Raw genomic sequence first — 24,067 nt, 5'->3', positions numbered from 1 at the left:
CAGACCATGCAGATATGATGGACTAAGAATATAAGTTGCACATATGACAATGAATAACTTCTTTCTTAGGAAGGCTGTATGATAATGTGCATATATGAATTATTTCAGATCTGGAACCCCATCCAAAGAGGGGCCCAAAAGGAACTGAGGCAGTGGTGCACCTTCATGCTAGTCCATTTGCCCTCCCTGGAGCACTTACCATGGGAGAGGGAGAGATGCGCCAGTGGCCATCTGTCACATAGCTCCACCCCCACAGAACCCAGAGGTCTGCTGCATCGGCATCCCACTTGAACAATAGTGTATGGAGGGGCAGGGGTGTCCTCGGTGGTGGAGTTGACTTTTGTGTTGGTGGAATATGTCCTTTGGACCACAAATGTTTAGTCAGCCTTATGGGGCCTATCAGCGGGGAGGGGGGAGGGATTAACCCTGCTCCCTGTACCACTTAAAAGTCTTGTTGGAGGTGGTGGGGCAGTGCCACATCAGAGTCATGACCTCCTGCCTCTGGGCTTGGATGGGGCTGTTGTATAGTTGCCATTAGCTAACTCTGAGTCAGGTAACCTTAAAGGGACAAAGGAACACCTCTTGCAACTGCAATATATCTGAAAGGAAGAAACATTAGGAGTGAACCACAGGAAAGCTGCATAAGAATGTGCACAGTGAATGTATGTGAACTGTATGAATATAAGTGAATAGTTTATCAAACTTTTTACTATGATGACCACAGTTTATTGACACAATGTGAATCAGACAAGGTGAGGTTACCTCCACAGCACCTGTACCTGAAACTGAAAGAGAGAGGCAGGCTATTGTGGGATGGAAGAGCAAGAAGAGGCTGAGGGCTGAAGACAATCCTCCAGAGAGAGAATGCCCCAGATGGAGGTGAGAGGCTGAGACCATATGAAGTGTTCAGAGTCCTGAAGCCAAGAGGGTGAGCAGAGAAAGATGAGGTTGAACATGGAGCTGTGAACCCTTCATTTATCTGTTCACATGTAACACCTGGAAATTGAGCACGCTAGTATAAGTGGATCCACAGGGGAGTGTTTGGTGAATCTTCAAGAGAAAAAGATATGAGAAAAAGACAAGATGTAAATAGGGAACATGAACAGAGATTAAATAATTGGCTTGAGGTCCTTTGGGTAAATTTGACAATGTTTGTGGCCCACACACCCCAGTCAGTGTCTCTCCTTGAATCTTCTATCACTTCCCACTGCCCGTGAAACTGAAACCAGGCAGCAAACACTAGAATTTCTAAAAAAAAGAAAAAAGAAAAAAGGAAGGCTTCCACTTCTCCCAGAAATAATTCTGTTAATATTTGTAAAAGCTAAGAATAGATATTATGAATGTTGGAACTGATTAATCACTTTATGATTTGCATATTCTTAGTTGGAACCCTAACTCCAGACCCAAATCAGTGGCAGGCTTTCTTTGCAATTGTTTCCTGTCCTGTATAATATAACTGTACACTGGCTTGCATAGTTCCACTGAGATTAGTTTCTTCCATTCTTCTTGCAGTGAATCTTTTGAAACTCTTGGGCATATAGAAGCACCAGCCATGACTGACAGAAAGAAAAAGAGTGGGAGTGTTGCGATATGTGGGAACCTGTCCTGCTTACCAAATGTTGGATTATACTTATACATGGCAATATATATGTTCCCTTGATTCCTTATGCAGTTCTGGTTCATTGAATGTGTATAGTGTTATTTTGACAGTTACTGATGAGTGTCAAATCATGCACTATGTGTATGATACATACTCCCCCTCATTCCTATATCAATTATTTGTAATCAACTATACTCCCACGGTGTTCTGAGACTACTAAAGGACCAGTAAATGTTTATATCTTTGTGACTGCTTAACTCCTTGTCACTCACAACTCTCATCATCAACACAATCCTATTGTCTAGGATTTCAGTTCACACAGCTGTTGTGCTATAAACCTCCTACCTGTATGCATCATAGTTCATAGAGATAGCAAAAAGTAAACTCTTTTTTCTCTTCCTGCTCTCCTCACCATCTCATTGAGTCTTCAGTTCCTCTCACAGAATACCATTTTGCACTACTTTTCATAGCCATTCCTTGAAGCCCCAATAGCAGAAAGTGTTACAAATAATCACCAGTTCCTAAGACTTTAAAAACTCACACCAAGGGATCATCACCTGCTTATTTTCTTTGAACAGTTGAGCTGGCTGCAAACTAGCTGGTGTAATGGTACTGGATAGGTAAAAATAATCCGCATTTTCATTTCTACCTCAGATCTTCAAATAAACTCTGCAACAGTCACTATCAGATTCACTTCCAGTTTTACATCAGTGCTGTTCTTGGCTTTTCTCAGCCCTTTTCAGCCCACTGACCTCAAGAATGGGAGAGACTGATTGGGGGCCACCATACCAATAGCTTCCAGGAGCTTCACATCCCAAATGTTCACTGAAGCTTCATCAAATCTGTCAGTTGGATCCTAAAATCTCAGGTTGGGTGCCCTTACATTCTGGTCTTGTTTATTAGGTGGCCAGGAAACAAACAGAATGTCCAATCTATTTCTGGCACAAACTATCAATGTTAGAAATATTATGCACCAAAAATCTGCAAAGGGGAACAATTCATTGAGATTGATAGCTGCATCCCTTCCCTGGCCTCCAGTTCAGAGTTAATGAAGGATTCCCCCATTATTTCTTCTGAATAGTCTCTTCACAGATTCCTCCATTATTTTCTAAAAACAGTCTCATTCATATAAAACAGATCAATCATCTCCTCCTCCTGCAGCCCAAACAAGACTGTATTTTTGCTCTTCACTGATACGGTGTTCCTGATATTAATGTAAAAACAGAGGAAATAGGGACTTTTGGATCAGCATCTCTTGGTATGGAACAGAGATTAAATAGGCAGTAAGCACTATCTCACTGGCCAACTTGGAAACTCAAATCTCCATATCTTCCAGTTCGCAGCTGTGTTGAAATAGTACCTTCAGTGGGTGTAACAGAGATTTGAAAGCTCAGACTCCCTTTCTGGAGTCTGCCTCACTCCAACTCTCCCCAGAGAAAAAAATTAAGCCCCTGATTAAAATGGAGGGAAACTCTGTGAGAGAATTTTGGCTTTTACGCAGCCAGACACCACACTTTGTAGACACACAGGAAAATAGACTGGAACCTTTTGGTAACGTGAAACAGAATTTGTAAAGTTTATTTGGCTAGAAATGAAGGCTTCTCAGTTGACTTGAGAGGTTTTAAATGCTTGTTGGTTACAGACAGTAAAACTTATTTCTTGAGAGGTTATTCAGTAAGTTACACTAAAATGTTCTGTTTGGTCACACGCAGGTGGCCACTATACTCCTTCTCTTAAGCTTTATCATACACACAGGTTCTGATTTACTTCAGCGTTCTCTCGCAGAGGTTTCAGCTTTTAGTTGTCACACACAGAGACACAAGATTTTCTCTGTTCCACACCCTCTCCAGTTCACATAACCACCCAAGTCTTAAGACTGGAAGGACTCTGTCTTAACACTTGCCACCTTCCCTTTCAGTCCCCTGTTAAGGCCTAACTTCCCCCTTTATGGACTGGTCTTCTCCTGACTGGGTTTTGAACTGAGGTTGGACAGACACCAGTCTGGACAGCCAAGCTGCCAAGCACCTGAGCAGCAGATTCACCTTCCACCAAGCCCAGGGCTTTCCCTCACACTCTTTCAAGCCTCCTCAGCCTGAATAGAGCAGTCTGACTACTGTCAAAATGCAAAAGCAGCGACAGATCTCTCTCCCTGATCTGCATTCAGCTTTCTGGATCTTAGTCCAAGAGTGAACCAAGGCAAAAGAACCCACAGCACTCAAGCTGCCTCCTTTTCTTTTCCCTGGCAATTTCCTCCAGCCAATCAGGACTGGGCAGGACTTAACTATTTCAGGGCAGTCTCTCCCTGGAAACCACTTCCCAAATATGGGCATTTGTCACAGCAGGCATCTGATACCAGTTAAAAGTAACCACAGATACAACTAAGGGTCCCACAGAACTTGACATGTGCCAACTCCAAAGAAAATTAGAGGTTAACTAGTCATGAGTCATGCTGATGATGTCCACAAGGTTGTGGTAGTTCCTTTGTCCCCAGGTTTCTGTTATAGGGCTGAGTTCCCTCATCTTTCTCCAGTGATGGAGACTTTTCCTGGCCACAGTTTGAAGTCCATTTGTCCAAGCTGCAAGTCATTTGGCTCTTGCATCAGCAAAAGCTCATGTTGCTCAGTCCAAGCTGCATTTAAAAGCAAGCTAAAGAACCTACAATGGAGATCATGTGACTGTGACTCCATAGTGTCAGAGGCCTTTTCCATACAAGTCACTGAATATATTTTCAGAATGTTTTTGACTCCCCCCTTTACCACAATGTTTGTCTGCACTCACCTTCTCCAGATGTTTCATGGCCACTGTGAGGGGTTTGTAAAATAGATGCTCCATAGGTTCATTTAACTGGTGCTTCATTGATTCAATCAAAATAGCAAAAAAAAAGCAAGGGGAAAAGGAGTGAGTGAGGTATGCAAAAAACAGCACTTAGGGGGAAGTTGAGTGATAACAGAGTGAAAAACAGAAAAAAGAAAACAAGGGAAAGAAGTGAAGGATCAAAAACACTTTTTAGGAGGGAACTGGGAGATGTCAGAGGAGTGGAAAGCAGCAAAAAAAAGTGAGGGAGAAAGGAGTGAGTGCATGCGCACGCACGAACGCGCGCGCACACACTCCCAGAAAACAGCAACGAGGGGGAAGTTGGGCAATGGCACAGAAGCATGGAAAATGGCAGTGGGAGAAATAAAATGTTGTGACATGACTACACAGCAAGGGAATCAGAAACATTTGAGGTAAAAGAATAATTGGAAAAGGGGTTTCAAAGGAAATGGGAAAAAAGCTGCTTGGAAACATTTTTAGAACCAAAGTGGGGGGGGGGGGGGGGAAACAGTGCAGAACTCTACATAGGAAACATTTCATTTGCTGCCTGAAAACATTTTAAGTGGTGTGCGTGGAAAATGCCAGAGACAGACAGCTTCAGTTTCAGACCAAAATCCCCTAAGTGCAATCCAGCTCTTCTCTTCTACTCCGCAAATGATAACACTCTGAGCATGATCTGTACTAAAAGTACAGGTCATTTCTCTACCATTTTAATGAACTCTTCTCCTTTTACTCTGTGTCCCCAAGAAATTTTTGTACTCTGACTTGAGTCTCAGTGAGAAAGATAAAGTGTGGTGAAGTGATTAAGAGCAGTGGAATCTAATCTAGAAAACTCCAAAGCAGCCACATGCCCCAATCAAGAGAACCAAGTGTGACTCTCCACTCATCCACATGAACCCTCTGAGTATCCTTGGACTAGTCACAGTTCTCTGCAAACTCCCTCAGCCCCCACCTATTTCACAAGGTGCCTGTCACGGAGAGAGGAAGGGAAGGTGATTGTAAGCCACTTTGAAACTTTTATGGCAGAGAAAAGTGGGGTATAAAAACCAACTTTTCAATAAAGTAGATAGATATTATTATGCCATTAAAGGTTATGTAGTACATAAGGATGATCACAAGACTACAAGTAGATAGATAAGATGGCAGAGTGGGACAATGCCCAATTTAATTAGTTTGCTAGGAAAATAATTGTTCCAGACAGAAGTCAACCCTTCCTTGTTATTCAGCAATAAGACGAGGAGTGTGCATTCAGATATTTCTCACCTGCAACAGTGCCCAACATTCCCTATTTAGTTTTGTGTGAAAAAAATTCCTGATGGGGAAACCAAACAAGAAATTCTGGCAACTCTTTTGAATCAGAAATATCTGAATGCTTATCCTTTAATCAGCCCATTAATCTGTATTTTGTTAGCCACACAAGAATCCTGTCATGTTAACATTTTATCCAATACAAAAAAACACTATACACCCACTGTAGTGGGAGAGCTGAGAGAGCAAGCAGGCACCCCCCCCCCCAACACACGCACACACACACTCTTCAGGAGATCCCGTCAGGCTTATTCTCAATGCCACCTCTGAGAGGATATTGTTGAAACTGTGAGATTTCACTTTTCCCTTCAAAACTGTTTACTGTAGCTAGGCTGGTTTGAGCATTATTAAAAGACTTCTGAGGCTTATTAACAAACAAAGATGGAACATTTATTTACAGAGATAGTTAAGCTTTTCTTTTTCTTAGACAGGAATATTTTGATCAATCTTAAGTTGTTACAGGCAGATCGAAGTCAAACACCTTAGTTGTTATAGATCTTGGAGTCTGAATAAAACTTTCTTCACTTAACTACTTTCTTCAGGGAAAATCTTCCTTTCACAGATCCAGACAAATACTTCAATAACCTACTCCTTCCACTAAAGAGAGGCACACTGGGCTTCACAGAACAGGCTCTGGGATATCACAACTGGAACCCAGTTCTGATTCTGCCAATTAAATAACACACACCCTCAGAGACTTCACTGTCTCTGGGTACTTTCTCTGCAGAGACCTATAACTAAGCCCTCATGTGTTATAAGTATTGTCCCTATGATATTTCCCTTGGATCATCAACAAAACTGGCTATCTAGCCTTTTGTGAAGCAAAGTTTTCTTCCTCTCAACTCTGAGAACTATTTATTTTTGGCCCTCTACCCTTCTCTCCATCTTTTCCCCATCTGCCCCACAAACACACACCCTCTGACACTCATAGATTGCTGCAGCAACAGCCAGCCAATCAGGCGAAGCTCTGGGTTAATTCAGATTCTTTTTATCTGTTAGAACTGCGCTTTGAAATTAACCCCTTTTCTTTCAGTCAAACCCACATTTGTATTTCTCACTAAAACATTCAGATTAATTTAGACACCTTGATTTGCCAAGAATATCCTTAATTCAATGAAGTAACCACAAATGCCTCCAAAGACACTTCTTGTCACCTGAGGAATCAATTTTCTTCCATTTGGAAATGTTCTAAATGCATTGGGAGTATTACCCCAGTACCATTATTGCCCCAGGGAACATACCTGCCTGACTCCTCTTCTGCCTGTTTAGTTCCTCTCTAACCCTAATGGACTTTGTTCCATCCTACAGATATCAAGCAGCAAAAGAGAAATACTGTCTAATCCACTTCCAGATAAAATGAACTCCATGCCTCTAGTTTGTTACAATGCATAATCCCTACATTAAACACAACAGATCTTTCTTGTACTAATGAGTAGGATTTGAGGCCTCCAGAGATTTAAGCCTTTTTTCCTTTCTTTGAAAACATAAATGGGAACACTATAGCCAAGCCATGCAGTGCTACAGGACACACAGTATGATGAGGTCAGAAAGAACAAAAGTAAGAGTGGTTGGAAAGTTTCTCATGCAGGCAAAGGTGTATGTCTATGTATGTTTGGAATCTGACCTTCTTTCCACCCTGAAATAGCTCCAGACTCTTTGAATTAAATTTGAATCTTCCAATGCCACATCAAAGGCACATGTCAAGTCCTTTTGCACACCACCAGTTGTAAAACTACTGAATTACAGTCCCTTTGTTCATCAACTTCCTCTTGTTTTGGCATAGTGGCAGCTTGCTCTTTTGCATATATTCAAAGGAAGAGAACTTACCTACATTTTGACAGGTAGGAAAGAAGTGGGAAAAGGGCAATCAACTGCTGAAATCCTTTTATCATCAGGATGCTTAGGAAGGTTTTGATAACTATTTTTTGAAATATTGGGGAATACCCAAAGGTGTGGTCTTGATGCATGGCTGCCCTATATGCATTTCAAAACATAAAAATGACTAAACCTCTACAAATCCTGCTTGATTTACATTACTGACTTCCTTCCTTCCATGTGTTGGGGGTGATAAGGTTGCCATCTCCAGGTTGGAAAATTCCTGTAAACTGGGTGGAGCCTTAAAGGGCAGAGTTGGGGAAAGGGAGGAACAAAAATGGGTTGTAATGAACATAGCATCCACCCTCCAAAGCAGCTGCTTACTCTATAGTTTAGAGATCAGCTGTAATTCCAGAAAAGCTCTGAGACTGGCTTTAGGTGGGGAGAGTAGAGGCCTGATTTCTGGTATGAAAGCATTAACAAAATTGAAAGTCTAATGCATATAAATAATATTATTTTCTCAGATCTCTGAGCAGACCAAAGATTACAAGTCTCAATACAAACATTGAATTCCTGAAATATTTTTAAAAGACACTGACATTGGGATGGAGCCTGGGGCACATCCAGGGGCAAGGCCTGTCCAACCCAAAGGTTGGTCCAGAACAGAACACAGTGCGTAACTTATATTTCACTTGTTATCTGTGCTCAGTAGTCCCCTAATAGTCCATAGATGGTAGTATGTAGATGGTATTAGGCACCACAAATTATAGGTTGGTCTTTGGTGTTTAGAAAAGTGGCCCATTCCACAGGACACAAATAAAACATCTTCAGGACAGAAACAAAACTGGACACGATGTAAGGTGTGAGAATGGGCAACGGGGTGGGAAAAATAAAGTGACTGGGTGCCCCTGCTGTTTCCTTGGTAGTGGGTTTAATCCTGGAGTTTTCAAATATGTCACAACATTGGCATTTTTTTTTTGAGGTTGAGGGAAATATAATGGGTCAATTTCCCTTTGGGGAAGGGACCCATTCGAAGTTCTTCCCCAAACCAAGATATTTCCCTTCATCAACCCATTATGTTTCCCCCGTGTGGAATCCCCCAATCTTCTTTTGTCAAAATGCTTTGAAAACATTTTGTATCTTTGAATCTATGAAGACTCAACAAGAATCAGCAATTTACACAGATTTCAAGTCTCTGTATCTCCATAGCTTTGAGGATAAATCACAGAAAACGGAAGAAATGGAAAGAACATTTTTGCTGAAGATGTTTTATTTTCCCATGCTATGTAGACCAAAAAAAAGCCAAAATTGTTATTTTTAAAACATTTACAAAACATTTTAAATATTCTGTATGGAAAAAGTCAGTGACTTGAATAAACATCATAATATGGATCTAATGTAATGACAATAGTACTACCATCAGAAATATTTATTTATTTATTTTATAATTAATTTTATATACCGCCCCTCCCCCGAAGGGCTCTGGGTGGTGAACAACACGATAATAACAATCACATTAAAACCCCTTTTAAAACAGCGGATTAAACAAAATTACAGCGGCATCCAGCAGAAACTTCATAAAACTGTATGTATCCTGCAGAATGGGGTGTAGCCATCATCAAAAGAGAAAGAAAAAGTTAGAACTTTAAAAATAATATCTATTTTGTCTTCAGGTGACATCAAGAGTTTTCAAGAGACTCATTGTAGATGCTAAGACTAGATCACATGTATCACATACACCTAAAAGATGGTAGAAAATCAAGACCAAAATATATGCTTTCTCCTGCACTACCCAACCACTGACTATCAGTGACATGTGACATCTGTCACTTTCCACATGTCCCACTCCTCTGCTGCCAGATGCTATGCCACTTTGTTTGAGTGTGTACATTGTCAGTGGCATTCTGTCCTTTTATGGAGGATTATTTTGACACACTGAAGTCAACTGGACTTGATTGCAGTATGTGGGTGGCCTCGTGAGATTATTTTAGCAGTTCTTCAAACATTGACTCACCATTTTCGTTAACAGCTTCCATAACTGATAAACCAAGGAGGTGGTACATTGTCATAAGGAAGTTCTGAAAGAATCGTATATGATTATTGGTGATGAAGCAATAAAAAGGAGCATGGAAATTGATCTTCCATGACATACAATAAAAACAGAGCTACTTTCTTCAACTGTGTCTAACATCCTAAGGAAACTGCTAATGAAAATAATAGTCCAATGTCCTGCTTTTGGTACTCAAGGTTGAAAATATCATTTACCTTGTTTAGAAAGCATAGGACAATTTATAGTTTTAGAAATGGTTTTTTTCCACCCAGTTTTGTAAGTTGAACATTTAATACAGAATGACCTTTTCGACATCCTGTTTCCTGAGATCATTTAACTGGACATGCCAATGATAATTATAAACTTAATTTATTTCCCATCTTTCTCACTGAGATCCAAGGCAACTTAGAAAATATAATCAAAACAATTCAACCAAACACCAAAATGTGTTCTACCATTGTGTGTCTTCTTGCAGGTACCCATGGCATCTTCATCTTCAGCTATCCAACTATTTCCAATGTAATCCTTTTTTCCTGTGCAAATGATCTTCTCAAAGGTAAGTCTTCTCAAAGTGTGAAAATGTAAATGAGGATATAAAGTTATAATTTGTGTTTCCATTCACCAAGGTTCGACAATAAGAACTGATGGCACCAAAATGCATATCATTCATTTTATGGAAATACCAATCTGCTTCATAGTGTTGTCAAAAGATTCTCTGGTAGAGATAGTTATTTTTAAAATGATACATTCTTTGCACTTTTTATTGTATTGCAGTTGCACTTTTTGCATAAAAATGTTATTGTAAATTTTGAATTTGTCATATCATTTAGGTCTTTAAGGCACTTGAAAATAAATCTGCCTTTTGGATTTTTATCACCATTTTGTTGTTACAATAGCTCTATGAAGTAGTTTAAGCTTAGAGAGAGTGAATGGCTAAGGTTATGGTAGATGTTTCCAGTTCTGGTCCAAGACCTCTGGAGTGGATCTACTGCTTCTAATATATCTGTTATGTGAATCAGCCAGTGAATTGCTGCCTATAGATGCATGAATGAGTACAAAGATAATGTTTAAGAAAAGATTTTATTTTTTAACTGAGTATGCTGAAATGAGGAATGACTGAGTGTGAGACTGCAAAAGTCCACAGATAAATCTGCCATGATGATATCTAGCTTAATCATGACAAGTTGGCCGCACAGAAAAGGGGCAAAGATGTTTCACAGCAGGACACTTCTGTGTTACAAAGAATGGTGCAGTTGGATGGGCAAAAGTCACAGCCTTTTTATTGTTGTTGTTGCATTTTTCAGGCAGGCAAATAAACGAACAGGCTATGCTATCGAGTTCACTGGAATGCAGCAACTATCTATAGAATAAGAGGACAATAAACATATCCAAAAAGATGTATTCTAGGCATGATCTTTGCAATTACTGGACACCTAGTAAATTCTTAAAATGGAGGTTACCAGATTTGGAGATTTGTTGGAGATTTAATTAGCCAAGATCAAGTTTGTCACATATGGTGTAGGCATACCCAATTATCATGCCTTTTAAAAAGAAATCAATTAAAATCAAATTTAAAAACTACTGTTCACTGCAACTTACCTTCTTCCTGGAATCTTTCAACAGAACAAACAAAGGCTCTGGAATTCATGACTAATAAACAATTATTCAGGAGTGGAATATGTCTCACAGTGAAATGTGGACTAAAGCAATATTAGACAATATTAGCAATTGCCTTGAATAAGTTAAAATATGTGTGAAATATGACATTTATTTTATTTGAATATTAACATGTTTGTACTACATTGTTTATTGTATGGAAAATAGGTAGTGCCTTTGGGCCTGAGAAGGAATTTTTTGGGACAAGAGAGGGTTGGGTTGTTGGGTTTTTTTTCATTATGTAATTTAACTTATTTAAATAGACTAGGGCTTGAATATACTGGTAAAGTCCTAACTAAGTTATCAGGTTTGGTAGAGGTTGATGGTTAGGCAACCTTAACTCTTGCAATATTGGTGGAGATGATTGGCAAGTATCTTGAGGGTAGGTGAGGCCATGTCTTCTGCAGCCGTTAGTTCCAGCATTAGGGCATGCGTCATTGAGGCACACAAGGCCAGCCATCTACCGGTTCCCAATGGCATCACAGCCCACTCTACCTGGAGTGCGGCCACTAACGCAGCCTTGGTCAAGCACATGTCCCTAGAACAGATATGTAGGGCGGCCACTGGGGCCTTCCCCTCTTCTTTTGTGAGGCACCTCTCTGGATGCTGTTCAGGCCTCCTTTGGAAGGAGAATCCTGGAGCACATTATTGGAGATTAACAGAACCCACCCTACAGGTCACTGCTTGGGGAGTACCCAAACAAGATGGCCTACACCATCCAGGAGTACGACCCATTGGATACTCACCATGAAGGGGTCTTCTCCTGGGTGGTTGTAGGCCATCTTGGCCCTCCCTGTTCTTGTTATTCTCCGGTAATGTGTTTCATATATAAAATTGCAATGTTAACATTCCAAGCTAGAGTTTCAGAACCTGTGAGGATTCCTTTGAGCTTTGGTCCCTTCCAGAGTTGTTAGGTTAGGTTTGTTTTTTCAGCATGTTATTGTGTGTGTTGTTGTGGTTTCATTGTTCTTGTCTCATTGTGGTGAGTCCAATCCTCAGCTAATCAGATACTGGGGTAAGATAGCTATGACCAGCCTACAGGAAGTGACCAAAGTATATTTCCTGCCTCCTTGATTGATGGTGGAGAATAAGTACCTTGAGACATCTAAAGATTAAGGGCTGTTCACAAACAAGCCCATAATTGACTTTAGTGATTGGGGAGGCTGCAGAGGGGATGCCAGTAGTGCTATGTATAATCCACCAACCTTTAGTTGTTATAGTGCAGGGGTAGGGAATCTGCGGCTCTCCAGATGTTCAGGAACTACAATTCCCATTAGCCTCTGTCGGATGGGAATTGTAGTTCCCGAACATCTGGAGAGCCGCAGGTTCCCTACCCCTGTTATAGTGGCATGTTCAGAAAGGAGCACGAGACATAGCTCCTCTCAGCACTGTTTTATGCGTAGGCTCAGATAAAAGAAGCTAGCAGTAATGCTGACCAAATTTGGAGCCAGGGTGAATTCATTCCAAATATTCGTAGAACATTTGTGGACAAGATCTCACAAGAAAATAAAATAAAAATCTAGACACTGTTTTAATGACTCACTCAATATGAGTACCAGTACTATTAGCTTTTATTTCATTACAAATAAATATTGGAGTTGTACTCACTGAGTGAGTGTGTGCTACTATTATATTGCAAATGAAGATATATGAACTAGGAGGGGAGTCTGTCTTTAGATGTAGTTGTACTCCCTTTCACAACTACGTGCTACTCCATCATTAGCACACCCGATATAACATCAAATTAACACTGCTGTCCCCTCCCGGCCTTGGGATCGGGCACCTCACTTTTTGCAGTACTGTTGTACTTTATTGTACTATATTAATGCTGCTATGTTTTTATAGATTCTGTAAATTGTTGTTAACTTAACTTAATTATTTATTGTGTATTATGTTGTTCCTGGCCTGTTGGGTGTAATGTTGTTCCTGGCCTACTGTACACCGCCCAGAGCTCTTCGGGGGTGGGCGGCTTAAAATCTATACATATACCTATACACACACACACACACACACACACACACACACACACACACACACACACACACAAACTAGGAGGGGAGTTTGTTTTTGGATATAGTGGTGGATAGCCATGCTTGTCTGCGTCAAAGCTCATTTTGTCAGATACAAAATTTAATATATGAGCCTGCATCTGATTAAGTTTATACCATGGAATTTTGTTTTGGTCTTTAAGATGTTACTGGATTCAAATTTTCTTCTCCTTGGAAATGGGTTTACAGTTCAGGGTGCAAACCCACAGAGAGACTGAAATAACCCCTAACCATCCGCAGCAGATGCAGATTTTATTCTAAAACTTGGTTGATTAATTTTGTCCCTTTTTCACCTGCATAATATACAGTAACATTGTTGGTCTATGTTGAGTTACTGTTGGCTTTCAACATTTTAAAGATAATTTAACTACTATTTTATGTTTTAATGCTAGTTTTACAGTTCATTAAACATTGTGAAACACAGGCTAAGAATGTATGTGACGATCTTCTACACTTGCACAGAGTGCCTACCACTCTCTTCTGTCTCTCTCAGGTTTATAAGCAGGTCAAGCCATCACACTTTACTACCTTCTTGTCTCTTTTACAATTTCTAGACTGAAGAGAGTATGTGTGGGGCGGGGGAGGGAAGTGGGTTCTTTCCCTGAGACACAAACCACACATGGTTAAACAAAAAGGAAGTTAACTGTTATTTATGGTTTGGACATTACTCTGAAGAACATAACCCCTCCCTCCCCTCCCTTGCATGCCACTCCCTCCCCTCCTTCCCTGGAGGGCTTCCCCCTCCCCTCCCTAACCTCCCTTGCATTACACCCCTCCCCTCCCTCCACAAGTGTGGGTGGGCCATGTCCAGAGGCCAGGGCCCCTCCCCCTCCCTTCCCTTTCTTGTATGCCACCCCTCACTCCTTCCCTTCCCCTCCCTCACTCCCCTTCCCTTGAATGCCATCCCTCCCCTTCCCTCCCCCCTCTCCCTCTGCTAGGGTGGGTTTTCCTTTTAACTTTTGAACTGTTTCCCTATTCCAACATTTGCAATCTCTTATTACAAACTGACTTTTCATTTAGCTTTAAGCTGCTCTTTGTCTCAGTTTCATTGAGTCAGACATGCTCTTTTCCCTCCCAAATCCTTTGCTGCTAACTCTCAACCTCTGTTTTCCAACACTCTTACTAACATTCTACCATCTGTCATTGGTTGTTATTAGGGAAGAGTGGAACTGAACTTATCCATTAATCCTATTTTTTAATAATAACTATACTTGAAAATGCTAAACAGCTGAAAAATATTTTAAGTATGCTGCTAGAGGCACTGCTGGAGGTTCATATTTCATATTTTGAACTTTCTAAATTCTGATTATTTTTGAATGTAAATTTCAGAAATTACAAAAAAATCTAGATATTCGGAATAATTCTAGACATTTGACATCCCATTAGATCCTATGATAAGTAGGCTCAGCTGCCTGAGAAATGAAAGTGATATTCCTTAGACAGCCTGGCAGCAAGTGTGGGAGTTGGGGAGATGAATGTGTGCTGACTGGTGTTGTCATGGTTGAACCAAAAGACAGGAGACTGGGGAGAGAACAAAGTGTGTTATTGATGTCTGTCTATGTTTATGGAATCCAAAAGCACACATAGACAACAGACGGCATCTTATGCAGGATCCTAGAGAGATAGCACCAGAATTTCCTAAACAAATAAGCACTTTTCACATTGGTCCTTCGCAACTGAAAGTTAGTATAGTTGATTTATATACCTTCTACTTTCTCTAACCATTTACTTTTAATAATTTTCCAATGCTGTTGAATAAAGCTGTCAGACATTACCCCCTGCTGCCCCAGTCAGCTTCTAAATATTCTAACCTTGTGGGTGGGGCCAAATGTGAGTTTCTCTTTCTGGGAGAAGGCCAGTGGATTAGAAAATACCGCTCTTGAGAAGTACCTCTCATGTTCCTGTGTGGATCTCTGTGTGAATGGGACAATATCCATACATTAAATGAAATAAAAATTGTAGTATAGGAGTTCCACATGCAGAATTGATTTGAGATTTGATATCACAGACACTGTTTGAAACAATAAATATGTTTACGATGTTCGTTTGCACATGAAGCTATTTATGGTGTTGTTTCTTGTTCTGTGCTGGCACTTAAATGAGGATTGGGCTTGTGCCAAATATTGCAATTCAAACGAGACACATTTTTGTTTGTTCACTTTTTTTTATACGAGGAGAAGAAGAGAAGACTCCAAAATACCTCATTCACTGAGAAAACACTATTATTTTTCTCCCTTATGCCAGAGCTTCTGGGGAAAAAAACCAAATTGAGTTTTGTCAGCTCTCCTGAAACTGTTTCCACCTTTGGGGCTTAGAATAAGAGGAAAGAAGTTCAAGCCTTGAGGGTAATTTATTTCAAAACCTATAAGCACCTGAAAATAGAGGACTGAAATGAAAGTGTCTTTAAAGCTACTGTGAAACTGTACCAATTTTCATTTGTGAATACTTGAAAAGAGTACAGAAAACTGCACCTACAGCATATGTGGAAGGAGATGTTATTATCTAGTTGTGCCATGAACCTTTTGCTCGTGATAGTGTTCTTCTGTAGTTTGGTCAGGTTCCCAAGACACATATTCACACCTTTTTCTTGTCTCCTTTTTTAAAGTCTCTATCTGGCTTAGCTCACTCAAACATATGAGGTGGCAAACATAGCTGTGGTAGAATGTTAGGTTGAATGCTCCTTAATATAAAAATTACCTATACATTCAAATTAGTATGTTAGTAAGATAGAGCTGCTGAGGGACACCATTGGCTTCTGGAGAAGGATTTCCACTGCTTCACACCTCACATGTTTAAAGAAGAAAAAGAAGCAAAGGGATGCAAGGAAACAAGTCCCCAATCCTTAAGGATTGCACTGTAAGAGTCCATACATTTTCCATTGAACTCTTGGTTTAACTGGTAAACGTACAAGTATACTCTGCTCAGAGAACAATGCTTGCTCTGATTTCAGGTAAAACATGAGTAAATATAGATTCCTAGAGAGGATTTTATCTGCTGCTAAACCCCTGAATTTGCAGACATTGTGCCTGGTAAGAGCATAAAAGACAAACAAACTAGCATTGATTCCACATAAAGATTCTTCACCTTTTCAGAAGTTCCAGTTGTGAACTTTTTCCTCACATGATGCCATCCTCCATTCCTTTTAAAGTTGTGAAGATCCCATTTTTCCCCACTGAAATCTCTGTCTGAAAAAAAAAAGAACAAAATTGGCATGCTACTGGGGCAATCCTTTTCATACGTATAGAAGGGAACATACAAATTCTGTTTGATTTTTTTAACGTCCCTACCCCTCTTGATAACATCAGTAAAACTGTGATGTGTGGCTGTTGAGGCAATCAAGAAACAGTGATGCTACATGACAACAATTCAAGTGACAAGTTATTTTATCTGCTTTCTCAAATAGCATTTCAAAATTTTTGAAATGCTCTCATTTCATAGGTGTAGGGTGCCAGTTAACCCTTTCAGCCACAAGGGAACCCCCAATGACTTCTAATAATTAGTTTTACCAAAATTGTGTTATCTGGAGAGCACTATGCAAATGTGAAAGTTTATTTTAAAAAGGTGTAGTATTGTGTTATTCTTGAGTACTACTATAGGCACATTTCTTTTTTTAATGTGAGTGGAGAATCATGATTGCAGAATGAAAATGGGGGGGGAAGAGGCACAGCAATCTGCTCCTGCTGTGAAAGGGGAACAATGGTTAACAAAGATCTCTCTTAAAACAGATTAACCTTTATGAAATCTCTTTTTTAAAGTGTGAATTGAGCAACAATGACTCTGGCAACTTGACCATCATGAGGGGAGGGGAAAATCATGTGCACTTATGTTATCTGGTAATGTCCATGAAGTTATCTCACCTTTTCAGCAGCTCTACAGAAAGCCTAATTTTCAAAGAACTCAGGTATTTGAAAATTGTATAGAAGTCCTACTTAATTTTAGGCTTCAACAGGATTCATGATGGTGCAGTGGAAATCCAGAACTCAAGGTGAAAGCAAACAACCAAATTTTATTTAGCTCTAAATAATTTTCACTAGAGATATGCATTTTTTTTAAAAAAAAATCATTTTTAAAAAAATTACAAAGATTTACAATCCAGGGTTCAAGTGAAAATTTTACCTTGTTTACTTATATTTGTGTAAGACATTAGTATCAGTTAGAAATTCAAATCTATGTAATTTGTTCACATTCCAGAGGTTCAGTGCTATTACTTTCAATGGGGAATTTATTGGAGGGTCTGGACAGCTGTTCATAAAGATAATGGCACCAGATTTGCACAGAACACAGTCCCTGCCCTAAAAATTCTTACCCTAAGTTTGAAGTGAACTGAATCAGTTTTACAGACATCTGAAATAGAAGCCTGTAAGGGACGTTTGGGGGGTGGGGTGGGGATTGTTTTACTGTGTTCAAACCATTCAGGGGCTACACTGTGTCGGTGGGCTTTTTGACAAAAATGTTCCTAGACCTGTTCCCACTCTGCAATTTTCCAGATGTTCTAAAAGATTCCATTGTCAGCTCTAGTAGCCAATTGTCCAAGTCTATTTGTCCAAGTCAATTTGTCTATTTGTCCAAGTCAATAGCTATTTGACTGGGGCTAGGCCTTGCTCCTGTACCTCCTCACACAGTATGCTAGGGTTGAGCCAATAACCCCCTTCACCCACTAGCTTGTATAGTACTGTATGATTCCATAGCCATATTGTCTGTGGCTACACACACCCCAATTATACTCTAACTTTTTTTGGCTCAGGTCCACCTAAACATCAGGAAAAACTTCCTGACAGTAAGGGCTGTTGGACAGTGGAATGCATTACCTTGGAGTGTGTTGAAGTCTCCATCTTTGGAGGTTTCTAAAGAGAGGCTGGATGGCCATCTACCAGGAGTGATTTGGTTGTGTGTTCCTGCATTGCAGGGGTTGGACTTGATGGCCCTTGGTGTTTCTTCCAACTCTATGATTCTATGATTCTAGGTTCAACAGTGCGGAGCTGTGTGATGTGAACAGTGAGCAGGAAGCTGGGTAGGAGATGGTTTCTGGGAGGTATACAGTCCAGACACTGGCTGCAGGGCAGTATGGTTATAGATCAGTAGATAGGTTCATCTGAACAGGAATTGGAACCAGTAATACTACGGAGATGTGTACACAGCAGTGATATGTACCCATCAACTGGCCTTGCTAACATGCAGAGTCCTGAAGGATATGGGTTCTGTGGTTGACACCAAGTCAGACATCCTCCATCTGATTGGTGGTACTACCGTCTAGGGGCTGTACATCTAGGGGCAGCCCAGACACCTGGGGAATTGGCAATACAGGTGGCTGGCAGATCCCTAGAGGAATGGCAAAATGAAGTTCTGGGTGGGTGAATGGGTGTGTACATCAGGAATAGCTGGCAGTGGGTGGTGCAGAAACTGCAATCCTATGGACACCTTCCAGACAGAGAGCATAATTGGACATCCTGGACTTTCATCTGTGTAGGCCTCCCAAGCATTGCCCCAAAAGTGATTCTGTGCAGATGTCTGTCCTCGGGCCATCTTTTACTGCTATTGATATGTGACCATGAGCCAAGTCAGGGTAGGGGGCTGTTTGACCTACCTTGCTCCTTGCTTTGGTGTTCTCACCATGGCTTCTGGGCCAGAGCACTGAGTTTGGTCAGCATGTTCCTCCAGGTTGCTGTGCCTGAGGGAGGAACAAAGATGTAACTTGCAATGGCAAGGGGCACCCTCATTGGGAAAAGTCAGGTCTGCAGGTGGTTGCTAGCCTTCTGTGGCTGCTCTCTTCACATATCTGCCCTGTTGGTGACTTGTACTTTCACATAGAGTACCCCTTACTTGCGTGTGAGTGAGCACCCACTGTGGTGTGAGATGCCAAGTCCCAGAACCATAAGACTGACTGACTGAGTCCCATGCTATGCAACTTAGCATCTGACCCTCCTGGCAGTTTTCAAGCAATAGCTGAACACTTGTCTGTGATGCTGTAGGCTGATGAGATTGGGCTATACTACGCCTCCTTCTCTCCATATTATTTATGCAAGCATTTCTTTAAAAATGTGGCATACAGAGTATACACTTATCAGAACAATTAACTATCAGATTAATGGAAGCACTATCCTCCAAGTTAACAATATACATCAAAAGACAACTCATATAGTCAAACTTATCTCTTCCCCTTCAATATGGAGCAAACCACTTTTAAGAGTTATTTCTGCTGTCTCATATACTCTTTGTATGGTCTGCCATAAACTATCTTTCTAATTCTACTTGTTCAGCAAGTTACTTAACACATTAGCCCAGTAAAATTGCTAGTGATAGTAAATCAGATTGTAAAGGTTAGTGACCTGAATTCTTCCAGTTCACATAGAACATCAACAGACTTTTTACCAGTCTGTGGTATGGTCTTCAGATGGTAAGGATCGAGAAAGAGGCACAATCAGAGGCACAAATATTGGGAAAGGTTAAAAAATAGCCTGGTGAACTATGAATCTTGTATTTTTTTTTAAGAATATTGAATTCACAATGAATGCTGACATTTTCTGTGACAGGCCCACTGGAATGGCTTACCAAAGTGGTTGTCTTCCCTTGTTGCATTTAGGAAGGCATTAATTGAATATATAAGGTAAACTGTTTTGGTAAATTTGGTTGTGATTTTAACCCATGCATTAAAAAAATGCTGAAGGGCTGCTAGGTTGTATTTGTGTCCTTGCTGTCTCTTTTTTCATTGTTAGCCACCTCCAAGGCTAGGGAGATAAATAATTCCTCAAAAGTTAAACAAATATAATTGTGTGCCCAAATCCTTCACCTGCACACAGAAGTAATATGTGCTGTTGTTTTTAATGCAAAATCTGCTGCTTCTGTACATGTGAGATCTTGATAAGAAGCTTCTGTTCCACTATTGTGGATTTTTTCTGTGCCTGTTTGTAACTATTGTCTTCCTGACCTGCTATTTTGACACTTTAAAAAAAAAACTTGAAAGGACTTTACTCATACTTTTCTGTCAGTGAGGCAGCTGTGAGTCAATGCACATGCTTGGGCAACTTAAAGATTTCTTTTGTTTGAACCTTCCTGCTCAGCAGGGTTTTCAATGTGTATAAATGCCTGGCTTTAAAAAATATAGAATACAAAGACTCTTTTAAGAACCCTATTACTGAATACTGATGTAAGTTAGAGAAGTGTACTTGATATTTTTTTAAAAAAAATCTGTACCCACATATTTCCTCTCTTCTTTTTTTTTTGCCTCCTCAGCAAAGGGAATTACCATTAATTGATCATTTCAGAATTCCTCTGAAGCCTCCTAGTGTACTTTCCATTTTTCCTAAATTAATATCACTCATTCCCATGCATTCTTTAACACATTAGTGAATTAAGGGATTCTTCTTGATCAAACATTTCTCTTATATTTATTTGATAGACATCACATAGGGCTGTTTCAGACACAACATAAACCCATGATTTAATTACACTAATCATAATTAATTGATCATCTGAACTGTTAAATACTTCAAGCTAAGAACTGAACCCAGGGTATAAAACTGATTTATTATCCTCAGTTACTTTTAGCTATGGTCAACAGCTTTGACTGCCAGTTGTGACCCTGGAGTGTAGAATCATTCCATGGTTATTCATGTGTATATCACATCCAGATTGCTGCAATATGATGACAGATTTAGAAACCACACTTGGTAAAGAGTGTTGGGACAAGATGGTTAGTAGGCTCCAGCTATAAAGGCCATACAAAAGTTAGAACATTGGCTTGAATCACAGAAAAACAGGTTCAAATTCCCAATCTGCCGCGGAAGCTTGCCAGGTGACCTTAGGCTAGCCACATACTTTCAGCCTGACCTATTTCTCAGTGTTTTTGTGAGGATAAGATGGAGGAGAGAAGAATTATATTATAAGCCACTTTGGATCCCCAGTGGGAGAATGGCAAAGTACAAAACAAACCAACAAACAACATTGGATTCTTGTTTTTCCTACATCCTGTTTGAAGTCCAAATAAATAAGTTGTGTGTGCCAACTAATTTTCAGTAACATTGATGAAATGAACATGAAGTTTTTGATATCTTTAATTTCTTATTATTATTCATTTCCTTCCATTGCTTCATTCATTCTTACAAGGGGTTCTTCATTCTATTGTATGGGTACATGTGTACCTATTGTTTCTTCTGGTGTTTCTCTTTCCTCATTTATATCCCACCCTTCCTCCAAGAATCTCAGGATAACATACATTCATAGGGTTTCTCCTTTCAATAACCCTGTGGAGTAGGTTAGCTTCCAATTAAGTGACTGGGCAAGGCCATCTGGTAAACTTCATGACTCAAGTGAGATTCAAACCATGAGATTCAAGCTATTAGTTCCCATTACATATGGCTGTTCTGTATCTCTTAGCTACCTCATTTCCCTCAGCCACCCTCTATAGTACAAACTTGTAATATTATAACATGTCTTTATTTTCTATTTGACATTTCAATATTAATTTAGTCTTTCTTACAAATGTTTATGATTCTGCCTCATTCATATTTCAGTTCCCACAAGCCTAATATGTCACGTTTTTATGACCTGTCTTGATACTTGCTGATCAGTTTTGAATTTGACATGGATTTTTTTCCTTAACAGTACTCTTCCTGCAGTCTTTCATGTTTTGGGGGGAAGGTAGAAGAAAATCATTTTGTTGTTTTTAAGCTGCAATTTCTTTGTCATATTCTTCTTCTCACTGACTTTGTTATATTAACTATTTGTTTTGTGAAATAAAAACTTTCCTGTCTATTTTTTTTCATGAAACAGGATTTCTCCTGTATATGTATTTGTCCAATTTTAAATGCATTTTTTCTTTCACAGAGTGTATTTCATTAAATATCCCCCAATTGCTGTCTATATCTTTTCTGAAACATTTCCATTGCTACACTATTTTCCCCACTGGATTTCTATGTCTGCATGCATATTCTGGACTTCCATTTATCCTTGTTTAAATCCTACAGAGTTTTTTAAACATTTTATTGACTTACCTATCTGATCTATATTTTTTTTAAAAAAACCCTTCCCCTGCCTCAATTTATTTATTTCCTCATATATTTATTTATTCATTTTATAAGCTGATTTTGCACGCTGAAATTGCTCCTCTGTCCCCATGCCCCAATGCAATTAGGACTTTTGAACTGTCCCCCGGTGCTGCAGCGTCGCTGCCACATTTGTGCCCTTGAGCTGCCCTGCAGCATTGGCTTTGCTCTGTGAAATTCCTGAACCACAAAGGTCGAGGTTCTTTTGAAATGCCCCTTTGTTGCTCCGGAGGCTTCCACTGCCGTGCAAAACACCTCTGTACCAGAATGGGGGGCAATTTTCCCACGTCACTGCTCTGGCCTTTTGATCCCTTTGATTGCTTACTGCCTAGAGTGGTGGGTGGTGTTCTGGGTGGTGTTCACTAGCTCTTTGACTGCTTACTGCCTGGAGACATCCTTTTTTCTTGGTGGTGTTCATTAGTCATTTGGCTACCAGTACTAAAAAACACTAGAATCAGGACAGTGACTAATGAACATTAGTCAACTAGGCCTTGGACCCTAATTCGAGTTCCTTTGGGTGATTGGCAACAATCATAGGCAGTACTAAGGGCCCCTGGTTTCACTCACCCATTCCGCAGCATGGGTAGATGGTCCCAGGTGGCAAGTATCCACCACCAATCCAACCCCCAGGGGGTCATCTTCAGAATCAGTATTGGTGACATTGGTCTTGAAAGCCACATTTGAGATCCCCTTCTTCAGCTTGCTTGACTTAGGTGTGCTCTGTTTAGTGGTGCGTTGTGAGGTGGTCCCTTTAGCCACTGGCTTAGCTGGGCAGGAGGCTGCTAGGTGCCCACTATCCCTGCAGTATAGGCAGAGCCCCAACTGCTGATGTCTAGTGTACAGTGTTTCTTTGGGTTCAGCAGGCTGGTGACTGGTGACTCTACGAGGCCCCGATGGGGCAACTTGCCCCTGATGGTGACCAAAAGGAGGTCTATTATCTTAACTTTTAGCATCCATCATTCGGGTTTCTATTTCCCCGGCCAACATGATCCACCCAGACAAAGGATGTATTCGGGAAATCCTCTGAAAATGCCAGCCACAGATGCAGGCAAAACATCAGGAGAAAATGCTACTAGAACACGGCCATACAGCCTGGAAACCACACAACACCCCAGAGTTGATGGCACTTAGCACACAATTTTTGTCAATTCTCTATCCTACCGCAAACTCCCATTTTAAGTTTAAGTTGTTCCTCAGAATCCGCTAACTCCTGAGAATAGCATTTCAAATGAACTCCGTGGGTTGCAGCTGGAATGAGAAGCAAGAAAGAAACTCTTTGGGAACTATATGGATTGTTGGTGTCTTATTATGGTTTTGTTGTGGATCAGAAGCTACACAAAAGCAGTACCTCCATGGTCATAGCATAGAAAATGGCCATGAAAGGTAAAGAAAATTGATGTGGAAAGTAACCACATAATTTAGGACAACCTCATAATCAAAACATCTATATATAAGTGAAATAAAGTCCAATGGTAATTGGGAAATGAGTGGAAGTATCCTTTACTTTTAATCACCAGCTATCTTTCTTTCTGTTTCTGTATAGACAGTAAGGGATGTTGCCCTGCAATATTTTTCTTCATGGAGTTTATCTGCTATATTTGATGTTAACTGGGCAGCAGAAATCCACAGCTTCTTATTTTCTCCAGCATGAGATGTCTTAACCATCAACTACTGTTTCAATAGAGACACAGATGCCACTAGATTCTTTTCCATATATCATCTGATATTCCAGCAA

The 24,067-nt window shown here is 40.2% G+C and overlaps 1 protein-coding gene across 6 annotated transcripts in view; it reads left to right on the top strand.

The window, feature by feature from the left end:
* LRRC4C (leucine rich repeat containing 4C) overlaps window positions 1–24,067 on the top strand; it is a 1,058,673-nt gene that overhangs the window by 812,399 nt on the left and 222,207 nt on the right. For all 6 annotated transcript variants that reach the window (XM_048483631.1, XM_048483624.1, XM_048483625.1 and 3 more), the window contains one exon: window positions 10,063–10,143. The gene's annotated coding sequence lies outside the window, so the exon portion shown is untranslated. The remainder of the gene's footprint in view (window positions 1–10,062; window positions 10,144–24,067) is intronic.

Source organism: Sphaerodactylus townsendi, linkage group LG02 (genome assembly GCF_021028975.2).
Source record: "Sphaerodactylus townsendi isolate TG3544 linkage group LG02, MPM_Stown_v2.3, whole genome shotgun sequence".
Lineage (NCBI taxonomy): Eukaryota > Metazoa > Chordata > Lepidosauria > Squamata > Sphaerodactylidae > Sphaerodactylus > Sphaerodactylus townsendi.
The sequence above is the reverse complement of the archived record's forward strand: the minus strand, read 5'-3'. Positions and strand labels throughout refer to the sequence as shown.